Source organism: Candoia aspera, chromosome 2, assembly GCF_035149785.1.
Source record: "Candoia aspera isolate rCanAsp1 chromosome 2, rCanAsp1.hap2, whole genome shotgun sequence".
Taxonomy (NCBI): domain Eukaryota; kingdom Metazoa; phylum Chordata; class Lepidosauria; order Squamata; family Boidae; genus Candoia; species Candoia aspera.
The window spans coordinates 55307341-55322813 of NC_086154.1; the positions used below are offsets into that span (position 1 = coordinate 55307341).

The following is a 15473-nucleotide window of genomic DNA, read 5'->3' on the forward strand; positions in this document are numbered from 1 at the left end:
CTAACAGTAAAAACAAGTCAGGTGCCAGCTGCACATTTCGGTACTAAATAAAACCAGGAAATCTTAAGCACTTGTTTTTTTCATATTTCAAGCAAACTAAGATTCCAGGCCTGTCACTTTCGAACATGCCCAAAATTAGAAGCAAAGGCCAAAGGCTGACTTCATATTCCAACTGCTTCGAAAAAAAATAAGCCAGGGTTTCTAGTTTAAAGCTAAACATATCACAAACCAGCAAAGGAAATTTCCTGTTTTATTTAACTATTACCATCAGCAGGATGCTTTAGCACTGCACACCAAAGCAAACATGATGCAGATTGTCTTCCCACAGTACCCCTTCATTACAGTTTTTCAATATGCTGGTTTGGCCTCAAATATCCCCATGTTGCTTACTGATGTGTTTTTTTTTCCCCTTTCCTTTCCTGAAAAAAGAAAGGGAAAAACCAAACACACACAGCCACAACTCTAAGTGATTTATCAAGCACTGTTCTTGCCATACTAAAGATTGCACCTGTAACAGTAATGCAATGTAACAATGACAGGGCTATGGAGGCTGCTAAAATATCAGACTCCATGCATATGCCAGAGTATTATTTTTGGCCCATTTCTACCAACTGAAACACTGTATTAAGACAACAGCATTCAGGAACCACAGGGCACATATTTCAACTATTAAACATATTAAAAAATTCCCTTCTCACCCATATGGGTGGTATGTGTCTTTCTCAACCTCAGGTCCCCTACCAGAGGCCTGGGAGTTTGAGGGTTCTGCGCAGCATCTTAGCTGTCCCTAGCACTGCACCCTTCTGGACAGAGAGCTCTGATGTTGTTCCTGGGATCTGTTGGAGCCACTCTCCCAGCTTAGGAGTCACAGCCCCGAGCGCCCCTACCACCACTGGGACCACTTTCGCCTTCACTTTCCACATCCTCTCCAGTCCCTCCTTCAGGCCCTGGTACTTCTCCAGCTTCTCATACACCTTCTTCCTGATGTTGCTGTCACTTGGCACAGCTACATCTATCACTGCCACTGTCTTCTACTTCTTGTCTACTACCATGATGTCTGGTTGATTGGCCAGTACCTGCCAGTCTGTCTGGATCTGGAAGTCCCACAGGATCTTAGCCCTGTCATTCTCCACGACCTTCTGTGGAATCTCCCATCTGGACTTGGGAGGGTCTAGCCCATACACTGTGCAGATGTTCCTGTACACAATGCCAGCTACTTGGTTGTACCATTCAGTGTATACTGTTCCTGCCTGCATCTTACACCCTGCCACTAGCTATTGGACTGTCTCTGAGGCCTCTCTACACACTCTGCACCTCAGGTCCTTCCTAGTGTGGTAGACCCCTGTTTCTATGGATCTGGAGCTTAGTGCCTATTCTTGTGCTGCTATGATCAGTGCCTCAGTGCTGTCTTTTAGTCCACCCCATTCCAGACACTGGTAGGATTTCCCAGTGCCAGCTACCTCAGCTATCTGTTGATGATACATCCCATGCAGGGTCTTGTCTTGCCATGCCACTTCCTCTGCTTGATCTTCCTCCCATGTCTGCTGCTGCCTCAGGCATTCTCTCAGTAGCTCATCTCTGGCTACCATCTTACTGATGTACTCCTGGATGCTCTGGGTCTCATCCAGGACAGGGGCTTTGACACTACCAGACCCCTCCCACCCTCTTTCCAGCTGATCTACAGTCTCTGGGTGTTGGGCTTGGGGTGGAAGCCTCTGTACATTGTGAGGAGCTTCTGGGTCTTCACATCCACAACCTCCATGTCCTCCTTTGGCCAGCTCACTATACCAGCAGGGTATCTGATGACTGGCAGGGGATACATGTTGATGGTGTGGATCTTGTTCTTCCCATTGAGCTGGCTCTTCAGGACCTGTCTTATTCTTTGGTGGTACTTGGATATTGTTGACTTCCTTGCCTCTTCATCGTGGTTCCCACACCACTGTGGGATGCCAAGGTACCTGTAGCTGGTCTGTATGTCTGCTATGTGACCTGCTGGTAGTTCCACCCCAACTACCTTCTCTCTCTTTACTACCATCCGGCTACATTTCTCCCATCCGAATGACATTCCAGTGTCCTCACTCTAGATCCATGTCAGGTGGATCAGTGAGTCCATGTCTCATTCACTCTTAGCTTGATGTCATCCATATAGAGGTGGCTGATAATAGTTCCACTCTTGAACTATCATATCAATTCCATCAATTATCAATTCTATCAATTCCAATTGATGAAATAGAAATATATCCCTTCTCACCCCTATGGGTGGTATGTGTCTTCCTCAACCTTGGGTCCCCTACCAGAGGCCTGGGAGTTTGAGGGTTCTGCGCAGTCTCTTAGCTCTTCCTAGCACTGCACTCTTCTAGACACAGAGCTCTGATGTTGCTCCTGGGATCTGATGGAGCCACTCTCCCAGCTTAGGAGTCACAGCCCCGAGTGCTTCTACCACCACTGGGACCACTTTGGTCTTCACTTCAATTATATATAATTTATATATAAAAGAATCATTTCAGTTCAGAAGTAAATAAGTAGTTTGTAAGACCTTAGCGGTCACTTGCAACCACAACCTTCTTTAACTTAAAAGAAGTTGGAGAGGAGAAAGAATTAAATTACAGAAATCATGGCAACTGGAGGTTTACTTTAGTATCCAATATCTCTCAATTTGTTAGGGTGGAGCTTTCTTGATCTCCTGCTAACTACCCACTGATGTAGTGGTGAGGTAGCTATCCATTTTCCTGAAAAAGGAGGAATATGCAGGTATTCTGCACATGTAATATTTTACAAACTGACACCCTAGGAACTCCTCCAACCTACCTACATACTGTAAATACATAACACACATATACAGCTTTCACAACTGTAAGAACTCGTTTGTACAGTAGGAAAACGCATATGATGGGGCAATAAAAGCCAAAGGAAAGACACAGTACAGTACCCCAATTGTTCTTTTCATTTTATCAATCTTTAATTGCCAAATTTAAGACTTTTATTAAAATATATAATCCAGGAGTCAACTTGTATGTTATTGTTAACTGCCTTGTGCATTCATGGAAAGCCGTGATCTTTTTCCCCAATCCTGTTCCACATGAATTCCCCATAAACTCTGAGGGACAAAGGTCTTGGGGCACAAAACACCAACTACTTTCAAGCCCTTTGAAGTACGCACAATTTGCTTTTCATAGCAAGAATTTGGTTTTCTGAGTAGCAAGAAATAGACATTTCCACAGATTCTACCTGCTCCAAAGCCTGTTGTAAGAAAACAATAACCTCTCCTCCAAGTTTTCTATGCATACCAGAAGATTCAGGTTCACAAACTAGCAATGACAGCAAAAAGTGTCTGGCTACTAAAGAAGACAAAATGTATGTATGGATCACCACACTTAATGTTACCATCAGTTTAATACTAGTAACCTAGAACTCACACGGTGTGTGCCCGTATGTGTGTGTGTGTATCAACACTTGCACCACTTTTGCCCAATCTGATGTGTCAGAATTTAATTCCCATAATTTCCAATCAGCATGACTACAGAGGTAGGAGTTGATCCAAGACAGAAGGTCATTATTGGATTCCCAATAATGAATGAAATTTCAGCCTTTCTTCAACTGTATGAAGGAATACTAGAATTTTTCTAGAAACTCGGACAGCGCCCATAGCACAATCCCCACCAGCACAGCTTTCAACATACATTGCGACAAGAGGCTTCTGACTCACTAACAAATAATGAAAAAGACAGCCGCCCCTCCTTCCCCCGCTCTGCTTCCCCAAATGCTCCTCCAGTAGACACCAACCCTCTCACCTGCCTGGAGGCCCAGCAGCTGCTGCACCCGACCGGCTAAAAATGATGCAACCTAAGAGCAAGAGAAAGCATGACAGGAAGTCGAAAAAGACATCCACGCCTATTCACCCGCAGCTGCTCCAATCTCTCCGATCATAGGCTGCAAATAAGGCGGCCCCGGATTGGGCAGGAGAGTCCTCCAGCAACTGTAACTCTTGAGCGAAGGGGAAGGAAATCAACGGCGGCCATGGTGTGCGTGGCTAAAGTGGTCGGCTGCTCTTTCCATTTTGCTCGCCGCGGAAAACCAGTCTGCGCTGAAGGGGACGGAGCCGTGGCGCGTCTGCCGAACGGCGCTTTAAAGCGGCGAGGAATGCGGCACATGGACCCGATGTGGAACCTGGAAACATTCCGAGCGTTCTTTGCTGAAAGGAGAGGGGAGGGAGAAGAGGGGCAGGCTTCGAGTATATCACTGATCGCTAGTGATGCAGAGATAAGTCTTAAATTCTGAGATTTATCCTAACTGCCCCCAAGGGGAAAAAAAAGTCATATTTGCACCCCGCCGGAGAACGATGAATATAAGATACACATTTTCCATATTGGTACTCAGCGAAGGTAACTTTTCCAAATTCCACAGTAAAACGTAATCCGGTAGAGAAAATAACACTAAGAGGGTCTTTGCCATATGGAAGTGATCATTATAGGCTGTATTTCCCTTCGCAACGCATTTTCAAAACATTTAGCTATTCAAAAAACATATTTTTGTTTCAAACACAGATGAGGTGAAAAGAACACAAATGTTGTCTCCTTGCATGTGACTACCTGGGTAAAAAAAAATCATTGCATCACACACCGATCTAGGGTTCTTAACTATAGTTTTTTCAATTAAACCAGTTTTACGCTCATAGGCTACCTTGAATCATAAACTAGCCAAACAAGCTGCACTTGGACAACACAGAGCAAAAATGTGGTTCAACTACTTTGTGATTCAGTGTCTCCTTTACATAGTACCAGTGTTTACTCCTAGCTATAAAGGCTCAAATTGTTCTGGGTGTTTTTTTTTAAATACCGTACTGAGGTTTAGCAAAAAAAAAGTTCTCTTGGCTAGAATATAACACTTACTTGATTGGGAATGCAAACAATATTGTAGAGATTTTAACTGTTAGCATGAAGTAGGAACCTTGTCAAATAAAAATGAATCTAGCCTCTTATTTTTATAATTTATCTTCCACCATTTAAACCAAGTTTTTGCTGGATACATTGCTACTTTTCCTGATTTCTTTTAGACTAATTTATCCCAAACCAGACAAATACTTGATAATCTTATTTTACTTACTTGCTGGAGCAAGCAGAGTCTGTGACTTACGTTGGCACTTGGCTTTGTTCCAAAGTAAACTTCAGAGCTTACATCTCTCTCCCTGTGCTACACCTGTGCTGATTGTTACTGCAAAAGTTCCTATACTTTATCAAGGATAGGTAACCTATTAGGTTTAAAAGTAAGCTGTGCATTACAGGATATGTGTCTATTACGTATGCTGTCACCATTAGAGCTTTTTCTGTGTGCTCGCACACACATGGGACTACCAATAGCGAGTGTTTTCTGAAGAGTTGCTATGTGCCATGTCACTCATCATACTTACAGTATTAACACTTGACTATATTACCTGCTTGCCATAAACTTATTTATCTTAGTATCTCCTTATCTTCTCCATTTGCTCCAAGGAAGTATTGTAATCATTAGAGACTTTATTTCCATTTGCAATATTTTCAAAACATTTAGCTGTTCAAACAACAGATTTTCGTTTCAAATGCAATCATCACAATTCAAACACAATAAAAGAAAAAAGAGCACAACTTTTGTCTTTCCTTCAAGGAATGGGGAAAGGGTGTTTAATAGAGATGGGCAGCGATTAGCATTTCAGTGATGATTTGGAACATATTTGGGCAATTATTTTATATATATATATACACCTAATAATTTATATGCATATTATATATACACACACACATAGTCACACACACATACATAATTATATATAATTATTACATTACACCTATCAGCAGGTGTATGTTAAATATGGCTTTTCCTAGGCTGCTACAGGAAAAGATACCTCTTTAAGTTGCTATGTGAGTATATCCAAGTGCTCCATATTCCCTTTCTTCCTTCAAATTCAGATTGCTGCCAAGCTGTAATGTTTTAGCTGTGTCACTCAAGTCTAATATCTTCATTCTCCCCTTGCTGATTGATAAATAAAGGGAATTATCATTTTGCACACAATGTAAGAACACAGGAGGAAATAGGAAGTCTTTGGAATTATTGAAAACTGATTCATTACAGAAAAGGCCTTCCAAATGTTATTTTCCGGTCTTTCTGATAAAGTGGTGCGCTCTGTTTTGGGGGGTGGGGGGATTTATACATGTGGGTGGAGAGTAAAGATGGAAACATGTCATTTTTATTAAATAAGCACATTTTCTTATTAAATAACATCCACATGAGTAACTTAGCTAAGAAAACAAACAGGTGGATCATCAAAATAAATCAACCCAGAGTTCTCACTCATACAAATGACCAGGTTCAAATTATCATACTTCAGCTGCCTTATGTGAATCCTAGTATTCTGGACAAGGCACTAATACTGGGAAAGGTGGAAGGAAGAGAAGAAGAGGTGGCATGGTGGAGGTGGCATCCAGCAAGCTGGATGGACATGATTATGGTACTGATGGGTACACCATTGGAAGACTGAAGGACCAGGTTGAGGACAGATTATCCTCTAGTCTATCTTTGTGCTTTGTCAGGGTTGACCTGACTTGATGGCACAATTGAGTTATTGGTCTATATTAAATTTCTCCATGAGTACCTATTTTATTTGTGTGTGTGTGTATAGATATATAATCAATACACCTCTGAAAAGATCTGACCATGTCAGGTATGTTGTTTATTTGCTGTCTTGTTTTTTGTTTTTGTAATTTTTACCCAAGACTTTTGGGAATTGAGTTATAAATTAATATGAATAAATACATAAAATTATACAAAGTAACACATTCCAGTTTTTACTTTTGGAGATCTGGTCACCCTAGAACAGTGTTTTTCAACCTTGTCAACTTTAAGATGTGTGGACTTCAACTCCCAGAATTTCCCAGCCAGCATGCTGGGAAATTGGTAGCATAGTAGCTTCAATTGCATAGACTCCAAATGTATATTCCAATAAACACCTGAATCAGGGTCTTAGATTCACCGCTCTACGATAGGATACCATTCAATACACCTTAACAAAAACAGCGTATAGTAGTAGCATTTTAGAGCATGAGTAAAACATGGGAACACTTTAATGGAACGTTATTAACAAGCCAAAACATGGGGGAAGAGGTGTTGGTGTTAATGGAAGTTTCCTTAATTTAGCATTTTTGAAGTTTCATAAATTATTTTGTCATCTTCCAATAAAACTGATTAAACCTGAAGGCATTCTGCAGTATAACAATGATTAAAATAAGTCTGTTTAAAATAGAAAAGAAAAACCAGCAGAGGGCAATATTTTCACGGAAAAGGCATTCAACTCTAACTTGATCTCTCTTTTTTAGCCTTCTCTGTATTTACTATCTATTTGCTTTTTAGTAAAATAAGGAAGGAGTCAAGTAGGTTATGAAACATAGTGATACCCATGCCACTTGTAGCATTCTGTGCTAATGGTAAGGGTAGCTACCATCAGTTTTGAAAAATGTTGGCCATTATGCCACAAGCTCAGTAAGAACCCATTTTTTATCCTATGCATACTGACACTATTTGTTGCAAGCTAAGATCTCTAATCCAGTGACTACCTTTCAAGGAAACAAAATGTTGCTCATATCTTACCAATTAGGCGGTATATGCAGTGTACTGACACACTCAGGATGCTGTTATACAAAAGCCTTAATTGCCCAAAGCCATGATGAGAGATGGAGGTCAATATGAGCCCATCTGATGACAATCATAGTATATAAAAGATTCTGACTTGGAATGAAAGAAGAGTCATGATAGAGCATGGCTTATTAAATGCAGTGAAAGGAAGTTCATTCTGTGTTTGTGAAACTAAGAGAAAGAGGAAAGGTGAAATAAATCTAAAGATATTATTTTATGGTGATAGTTATTGATATGCTCCAGTTAGGGGGAAGGAGAATGAGCATCCTTTATCTGTTCCTGATTATTTTTTCCTTGATGTGACCGTATATTAAGATTGCTGTTGAAATTTTTGTACACTACCCAGAGTTGTGAGAATGGAGCTGTGTGTGTATGTGGATGGATGGATGGAAGTAAAGCATGTGTGAGAATAAAGGCAATTCTTTGTGAATGCTTCAACATTGAGCAGGGAATAAGACAAGGATGTGTGATGTCCCCTTAGTCATTTAATGTGGTTGAAGATGTGCATGTACTTTTACATGCAAATAATGCCATGCTATTGGTTGAGAACCTAAATGATTTATAGCAAATGACAGACTGTATGATGTATAGAGGAGTATAAATCTGAAAATTAGTATAAGGCAGTTATAGTTATAATATCATATATATATAGTTATAGTTATAGTTAATATATAAGACTAAGGCAGTTACAGTCATGTGAAAAAGTAAATACACCCTGTGTAAAGTTTTTTTCTTCTTTTTTAAGAAGTGTGGACATTTCAATGTTTTATCTTCATTCAAACAGTATATAAAGGTGATGTAATTGAACAAAAAAACTATGAAAAATTGACTTTGCAATCATTTATTCAACAAAAAATTAACAGATAGCCCTTTTCTTCTGTGGAAAAAAATATACCCTTGGCTCTAATACCTGATATTGCACCATTTGGCAGAAACCACCTCAAGTTGGTGTTTCTTGTAACTGTCTACCAGTCTTTGACAACAACTGGGAATTTTTTTCCCACTCCTCCATGCAGAAATGTTTTAGCTGTGCAATGTTTGAGGGGTTTCTTGCAGGCACAGCTGTTTCAAATCACCCCAGAGCATCTCCGTGGGATTTAGATCCAGCCTTTGACTTGGCCAGTCCAGAACCTTACCTTTTCTTTTCTTTTCTTTTTCCTTTTCTTTTCTTTTAAATCCTTGGTGGATTTACTAGAATGTTTAGCGTTATTGTCATGTTGCAAGGTCCACTTTTGGTTGAGCTTCAATCTTCTGATAGATGGTCTCACATTATCCTCAAGCATCCTCTGGTACAATGAAGAATTCATCGTGGATTCTGTGATGGTGAGCTGCCCAGGCCTCAAAGCAGCCCCAAACCATAACATTTCCACCACCATGCTTTGTAGTTGGTATCAGGTTCTTCTGGTGAAATGCTGTTCTGCTTAGAGTATGAGACGACCAGGCAAGTAAAAAGGAATTATTTATTTACAAGCAACTATGTACAATTAGCAATTGTCCTTTAAATAATAGTCCAGTTCAATTCAAGCCCAACTGGGCAACGGCAGAGTGCTTAGCAAGATAGCAAAACCAGGTTTAGCTAGAGAGCACAAAGATGCAGCTGGACTAGACTCGACTGGAATTCACGGCAAGACAGCTAGGCAGGACTCGACTGAAGACCATGGCAGAGAAACAGGACAGGATCTGGCAGGAACTGGCGGCAAGGCAACTGAACCAGCCTGGACTGGAGGACACAGCAAGACTGCAAGGCAAAACTTGGCTATGGATTGCAACAAGGTAACAAGGCTAGGCTTGACTGGATTCTTGTCATGATCGCCGTTGCGATGTTTGTGACATCGTAACGGCTCGCATGACAAAGTGCGGATGCGTGTCAATGGGGGGAGAGGTGCGGGCGATAAACCAGACAAAAGAAGATAATGGGGTTGGGAGATCTACTGAACAAACAAGGTCCCATCACCCAGTAATCGGCCATTAACGCCCCTGATAAAGGATCAGGGCGAGGTTCAGAAAGGCGCGTCCGGGCTTTCTAGGAATATCGCGGTCTAATCGCCCGGTAATGGACCATTATCTCGCAGGAAGATAAACCGGGCGATGCCCGGGGCGAATGGGGCTGGACAACCTCTCACCTATCAAGCCGTGATGACCTGTCACTCCATGGAACTCGTGGGGCACACCCGGGGAGTGTGGGGGTGGAGCGCTGTTTGGCGTGAGACTATTTAATTCAACTTTTGGCGCGCTTCCCTCACTCTCAGCTTTCTACTGGTGTGCATTCTATTCTAAATAAAAGTCAGAGCTTAAACTTGATTTAGAGTCTGAGTCTTTTATTTAGTTTTAGGCATTCCTTACATAAAGCTGAGAGACTTTTAAGAACAAACCTCGCCAGTCTCTACCAGGGAAATTTTCTTGCGAGAGAAGCAGCTGGCGATGACTGAACCGGGGACGATCTTGGAGTTGGCGCTTCAGAGCAGAGACACGAAGGACTCAATGCGAGTGGGGGAGGCAACCAGACAGCTTCTGGAATCGGCGCTCCCAAGATGGGACACGAGCCCCCTCCCCACCCACACCGCACCCCAGTTTGGAGCCTGGAGCCCTAGCCCAGAGTGGAGTGCCCCGATGGAAGAGGGAGTCGTGAGTCAACGACACTTCAGGTGGGACGGCATAGCGGACCCCCGGCTGGGGACACCCCACACCTCTTGAAGACTCCAATACCCCCAGATGCCTGAGAGGGAATTCACAGGACTGCTGATCGGGCAACAACCGGTAGCACCGGGGATGGACGATCCCGTCACACAGGACAGGATCAGGGCTCTGGAGTCCAAGGTGCAATCATTAGAGCACATGCTCCAATCCCTGTCAACTGTGGTGAGTGAGCTCACGAAGAGTGCTGCTGCGCAGGGCACAGGGGGGGGGCTCGGCATCCCACCCACCCTATCGCCAGCCCCGAGAGAAAGGGGCCAGGCGTGGGACTTTTTCCCAGGGCCCCGTGGTTTCATTCCGATGGGGGTCACCCCTACTCACAGGTTGGGGTTTCTCCAGTTGGTGGGATCGCTAAAGACTTTCCAGTAAAATTCGATGGCGACCCCACGAACCTGTCATTCTTTTTAACTAATGCAACAAACTACATCCAGCTATATGGACATTATTTTGCATCGGAAGGGGCTAAAATCTCGGCTATTGCCACGAAACTTAAGGGCAGAGCCGCGGACTGGTACGTTCAAATGTCAGAGTCTGGAGCCCCAGCCCTGGCTACCTTCCACACCTTCCTGACCGCCTTGAAGCGGTACTTTGAAGACCCCCTGGCGAAGGAGAGGGCTAAAGGCGCTCTGAAAGAACATAATCAGGGGCAGAAATCGGTCGCAGATTACGCCCTAGAATTTAAGCTTTTGGCAGGGAAGGTCCCTGAATGGTCGGAGGCCACCCTGATTGACATGTTTAAGGATGGCCTCAATCGAGAGGTACAATGGGCGCTGTACAGAGACGATCCAGACTCACTGCATGACTGGATCTGTCTTGCCAGGAAGGCTGAACACGCCCAGCACACCTTCATGCTGGCAGCTAAGAGAGACAGGCTTCCTCCCAGCAGAAAAGGGCCAGTGCCACAGTCAGGCCCGACATGGGATGCCGAAAGACAACATCGCTTTGCCCGGGGTAAAGTGCGGTAAGGCAGGTCACCGTGCGGCAGAATGCCACAAGGCTAGGACGGCGGATCGCCCACCTAGACCGATGCAGAAGGCTCCGCTGAAACCACCCAACCCTCCCCGACGGCTGACAGGGGCACTAGCGACCCCGGACAAAGAAGAGGACGTCTACCTCATGGGGGACGGGTTGGCCGCCCCGGAGCAGCCGGCGGAAAATGCCTTCCACCTGTCCTAAACAGCGCCGCTCGGCAGGTGGTGGAGAATGGGCGCGATACCACCAGGGTGAGTGCAGACTGTCCCACCCTGGCCGTAAAAATTGAACTGAGCTACTGCTCCAAGACCATCGAAGTCGGGGCTTGGGTGGACTCAGGGTGTTCCAGATGCCTGATCCACCCCAACCTGGTCGCTGCGCTAAATCTACCCTGTTTCCCTCTCCCAGAGCTGCTGATCTTCCAGCAACTCGATGGTTCCACGGCGGGGGGTGGGCCGGCCACCCAGGGTACAGGGAACATTACCCTACAAATGGGCACGCACAGGGAAACCATAGAATTCGTGGTCACCCCGGTGGGCAAGCCTATAGTGGTTCTGGGAATCCCCTGGCTAACTCGCCACAATCCTTACATTAACTGGAGGACCTGTACAATAACGTTTGAGGATGGGTTTTACCAGGCACCTGCTAAGGGGAAATACCTCACTTTGACTGTAGGGAGGGCTGAGATTGTCGACCCTCAAGTTCATGCTTCCCCCGTGGAGGGGTTGCCAGAACAATGCGCGGACTTCGCGGACGTCTTCGGGGAGGAGGAGGTGGACCAGTTACCCCCCCCATCGCAAGACGGACTGTGCCATTGAACTGCTCCCTCATGTCCCATTGCCTAAGCCAAAAATTTACCCAATGACACAAAAGGAATTGGCAGCGTTGTGGGACTTCCTCGATAAAAACCTCACTCGGGGCTTCATCGAACCGGCAAACTCGCCGGTTGGAGCGCCCGCTCTGTTCCACGAGAAGAAGGATGGTACCCTAAGACTGTGTACAGACTATTGAGGGTTAAATTCAGCTTCCTTGTCAAACAAGTACCCCCTCCCCCTCGTGAAAGACATGTTGGCACACTTGTCGACTGGAAAGGTCTTTTCCAAACTTGACCTCCGCAAGGTGTATTACCACATTCGCATCAGGGAGGGGGACGAATAGAAAACAGCTTTTAACTGTCCCTTGGGCTCCTTCCAGTATAAGGTACTGCCTTTTGGTCTTGCAGGGGCCCCGGGGGTTTTCATGCAACTAATTAATGAGGTTCTGCATGACCATTTGTTTAAAGGAGTACTGGTTTATCTGGACGATGTCCTGATATACTCCAAAACGGAGAGGGAACACGAAAGATTGGTAAGACAGGTTCTCACCAAGCTCCGGCACGCTAAACTCTATGCTAAGCTTTCCAAGTGCGACTTCCATAAGTCACGCCTGGATTACTTAGGCTACAGGATTTCAGATAAGGGCATCGAAATGGACCCTGCAAAGGTCCAGGCTGTTTTGAGCTGGGAGCGCCCATGCACCCGGCGCCAGCTCCAAAGTTTCCTGGGATTCGCAAATTTCTACAGATCCTTCGCAAAAGGATTCGCGGAAATTGCCCTGCCCTTGACTGATTTGTTGCGGACCAAAGGCATCGGGGAGACGCGCAAGGTAAAAAACCTAGGGGCCGTGCTCAATTGGACTCCCACCTGTCAGGCTGCTTTCGACCAGTTGAAAGCTCTTTTTACAGCGGAGCCAATTTTATCCCATCCCGACCCCGAACGGCCTTTTGTAGTTCAGGCTGATGCCTCTGATTTTTCAATTGGGGCTATCCTATTACAAAAGGATTCTGCTGGACTCTTGAAGCCCTGTGCCTATCTCTCCTGGAAATTTTCCAAGACGGAAAGATGCTGGCATGTCTGGGAGAAAGAGGCATTTGCAGTAAAAGCGGCACTGGAGGCTTGGCGTCACCTTTTAGAAGGGGCGACTTGCCCTTTTGAGGTCTGGACAGACCACCACAGCCTCAAGGCGCTCCGCACGCCCAGGTGCCTCAGCCCTAAGCAGATTCGCTGGGCTCAATTTTTCAGCCGCTTTAACTTTCAGCTGAAGTTCATTTCAGGGAAGAAGAATTTTTTGGCAGATGCACTTTCCCGACTGCCCCAGGACGCGGAGCCTGTCTCCGACATCGTGGGGACTGTGCTCTCTGAGTCTCAATTGGGTTTGGCCGCTGTCACCCGGAGCCACGCTCGGGAACAGCCTCCCCCCCCTGCGAACGACTCCGGCGCAGCCCGCTCCGGGCCACAGGCAACCACAGATGCCGGGTGGGTTGTGTGCAGATTTTGCCCTCGCATTAAAGTCTGATCCCTGGCTCCTTGCTAACCCTGACAAGGTTTCCATGGAACAAGACCTTGCCTGGGTGGAGGGATGTTTACACGTCCCTGATTCGCAATGATCAACTATCCTCAGCCGGTCTCATGACAGCAAACAGGCTGGTCATTTCGGGTTCCTCAAATCCCTCCACTTGACCCGACGCCAATTTTGGTGGCCCTCGCTGAGGAAGGATGTCAAAACGTATGTGGCATCCTGCCCTGTTTGCACCATGTCTAAGCGACCGTCCAGTAAACCCCAGGGGCTGCTGCAGCCCGTGGCTAACCCTTCACGCCCTTGGGATGAAATCTCTATGGATTTCATCGTGGATTTACTGCCCAGTCAAAAGAAAACAGTCATTTGGGTAGTCAAAGACTACTTTTCCAAACAAGCTCATTTTGTCCCCTGTGCCTCTATCCCGTCGGCGCAACAGCTGGCGAAGCTCTTTTTGGTGCACGTGTACCGCCTCCACGGCTGCCCCTCTTGCTTGGTGACCGATAGGGGCACACAATTTACCTCACGGTTTTGGCGGGCTTTTTTGAAATTAATTGGCACCGAGCAAGCATTGTCAACCTCCTGGCATCCCCAGACTGATGGATCTACTGAGATCCTCAATGCCACCCTTGAACAATTCCTCCGCTCCTACATCAACTACCACCAGGACGACTGGGTGGATTTGCTTCCTTTCGCAGAGGTTGCATACAATAACGCTGTGCATCAAAGCACGGGACAAACCCCCTTCAGGGTGATATCGGGTCAGGACTTCACCCCCATTCCCGAGCTCCCACAGCCCCCGTCTCCAGTAGTGGCAGCCTGTGATTGGGGTCCCAAACTCGCAGACTCCTGGCCCGTCATTAAGGACGCGCTCAATGAGGCACAGACTTCATACAAACTTCAGGCTGACAAGCACAGGCGCCAACAGCCACCTTTTCAAGTAGGGGACCTGGATTATCTCTCCACTATATTTATCAAGTCCCCTCAGCCTTCCAAGAAACTGGCCCCCAAATTTATTGGCCCCTTTCAGGTTACACAAATTGTGAACCCAGTCACGGTGCGTTTGGACCTGCCTCATAATTTGAAGCGGCTGCACCCTGTGTTCCACTGCAGCTTACTCAAGCCGGCCAGTGACCCCTCCCGGTGGCATCCACGCACTCCCCCCCTTCACCCGTCATGATCGACGGACAGCAGCACTTCGAAGTCAAGGAGGTCCTCGACTCCCACAAGCTTCGTGGCTCTCTCCAATACTTAGTGCGCTGGAAACACTTTCCCCACCCCAAGTGGGTCGTTCCCCGCGACATTCAGGCCCCCGAGCTAGTCCGCAACTTCCACATTGCATATCCCTCCAAGCCCTCGGCTTGATTTTCTTCAGGGGGGCGGTATGTCATGATCGCCATTGCGATGTTTGCGACATCATAACGGCTCGCATGACAAAGCGTGGATGCATGTCAATAGGCATTCCTTACAATTCTGTGGTGAGGTGACAAAACTAGGTTCGTCCGGAACTCATGGCAAGATGGCAAGGTAAGACTTGGCTGGACTTCGAGGCGATGTGGCAAGGCAAGACTCAACTGGGCTTTGAGGCGACGTGGCCAGGCAAGACTCAACTGGGCTTCGAGGCAAGACGACAGAACTTAACTTGGCTGGGCTTCATGGCAACGTGACCAGGCAAGACTCGACTGGGCTTCGAGGCAAGACGACAGAACTTAACTTGGCTGGGCTTCATGGCAACGTGACCAGGCAAGACTCGACTGGGCTTCGAGGCAAGACGACAGAACTTAACTTGGCTGGGCTTCATGGCAACGTGA

The 15473-nt window shown here is 46.0% G+C and overlaps 1 protein-coding gene and 1 non-coding gene across 3 annotated transcripts in view; both read right to left on the minus strand.

Moving 5' to 3' along the window:
• Positions 1-3910, minus strand: part of IARS1 (isoleucyl-tRNA synthetase 1) — a 518275-nt gene extending 514365 nt beyond the window's left edge. For both annotated transcript variants that reach the window (XR_010067094.1, XM_063291856.1), the window contains exon 1: positions 3792-3910. The gene's annotated coding sequence lies outside the window, so the exon portion shown is untranslated. The remainder of the gene's footprint in view (positions 1-3791) is intronic.
• LOC134492619 (small nucleolar RNA SNORA84) lies at positions 523-655 on the minus strand. Its single transcript, XR_010067495.1, has one exon. It is a non-coding gene; the product is annotated as a small nucleolar RNA SNORA84 (small nucleolar RNA).
• Positions 3911-15473: the final 11563 nt, after the last annotated feature.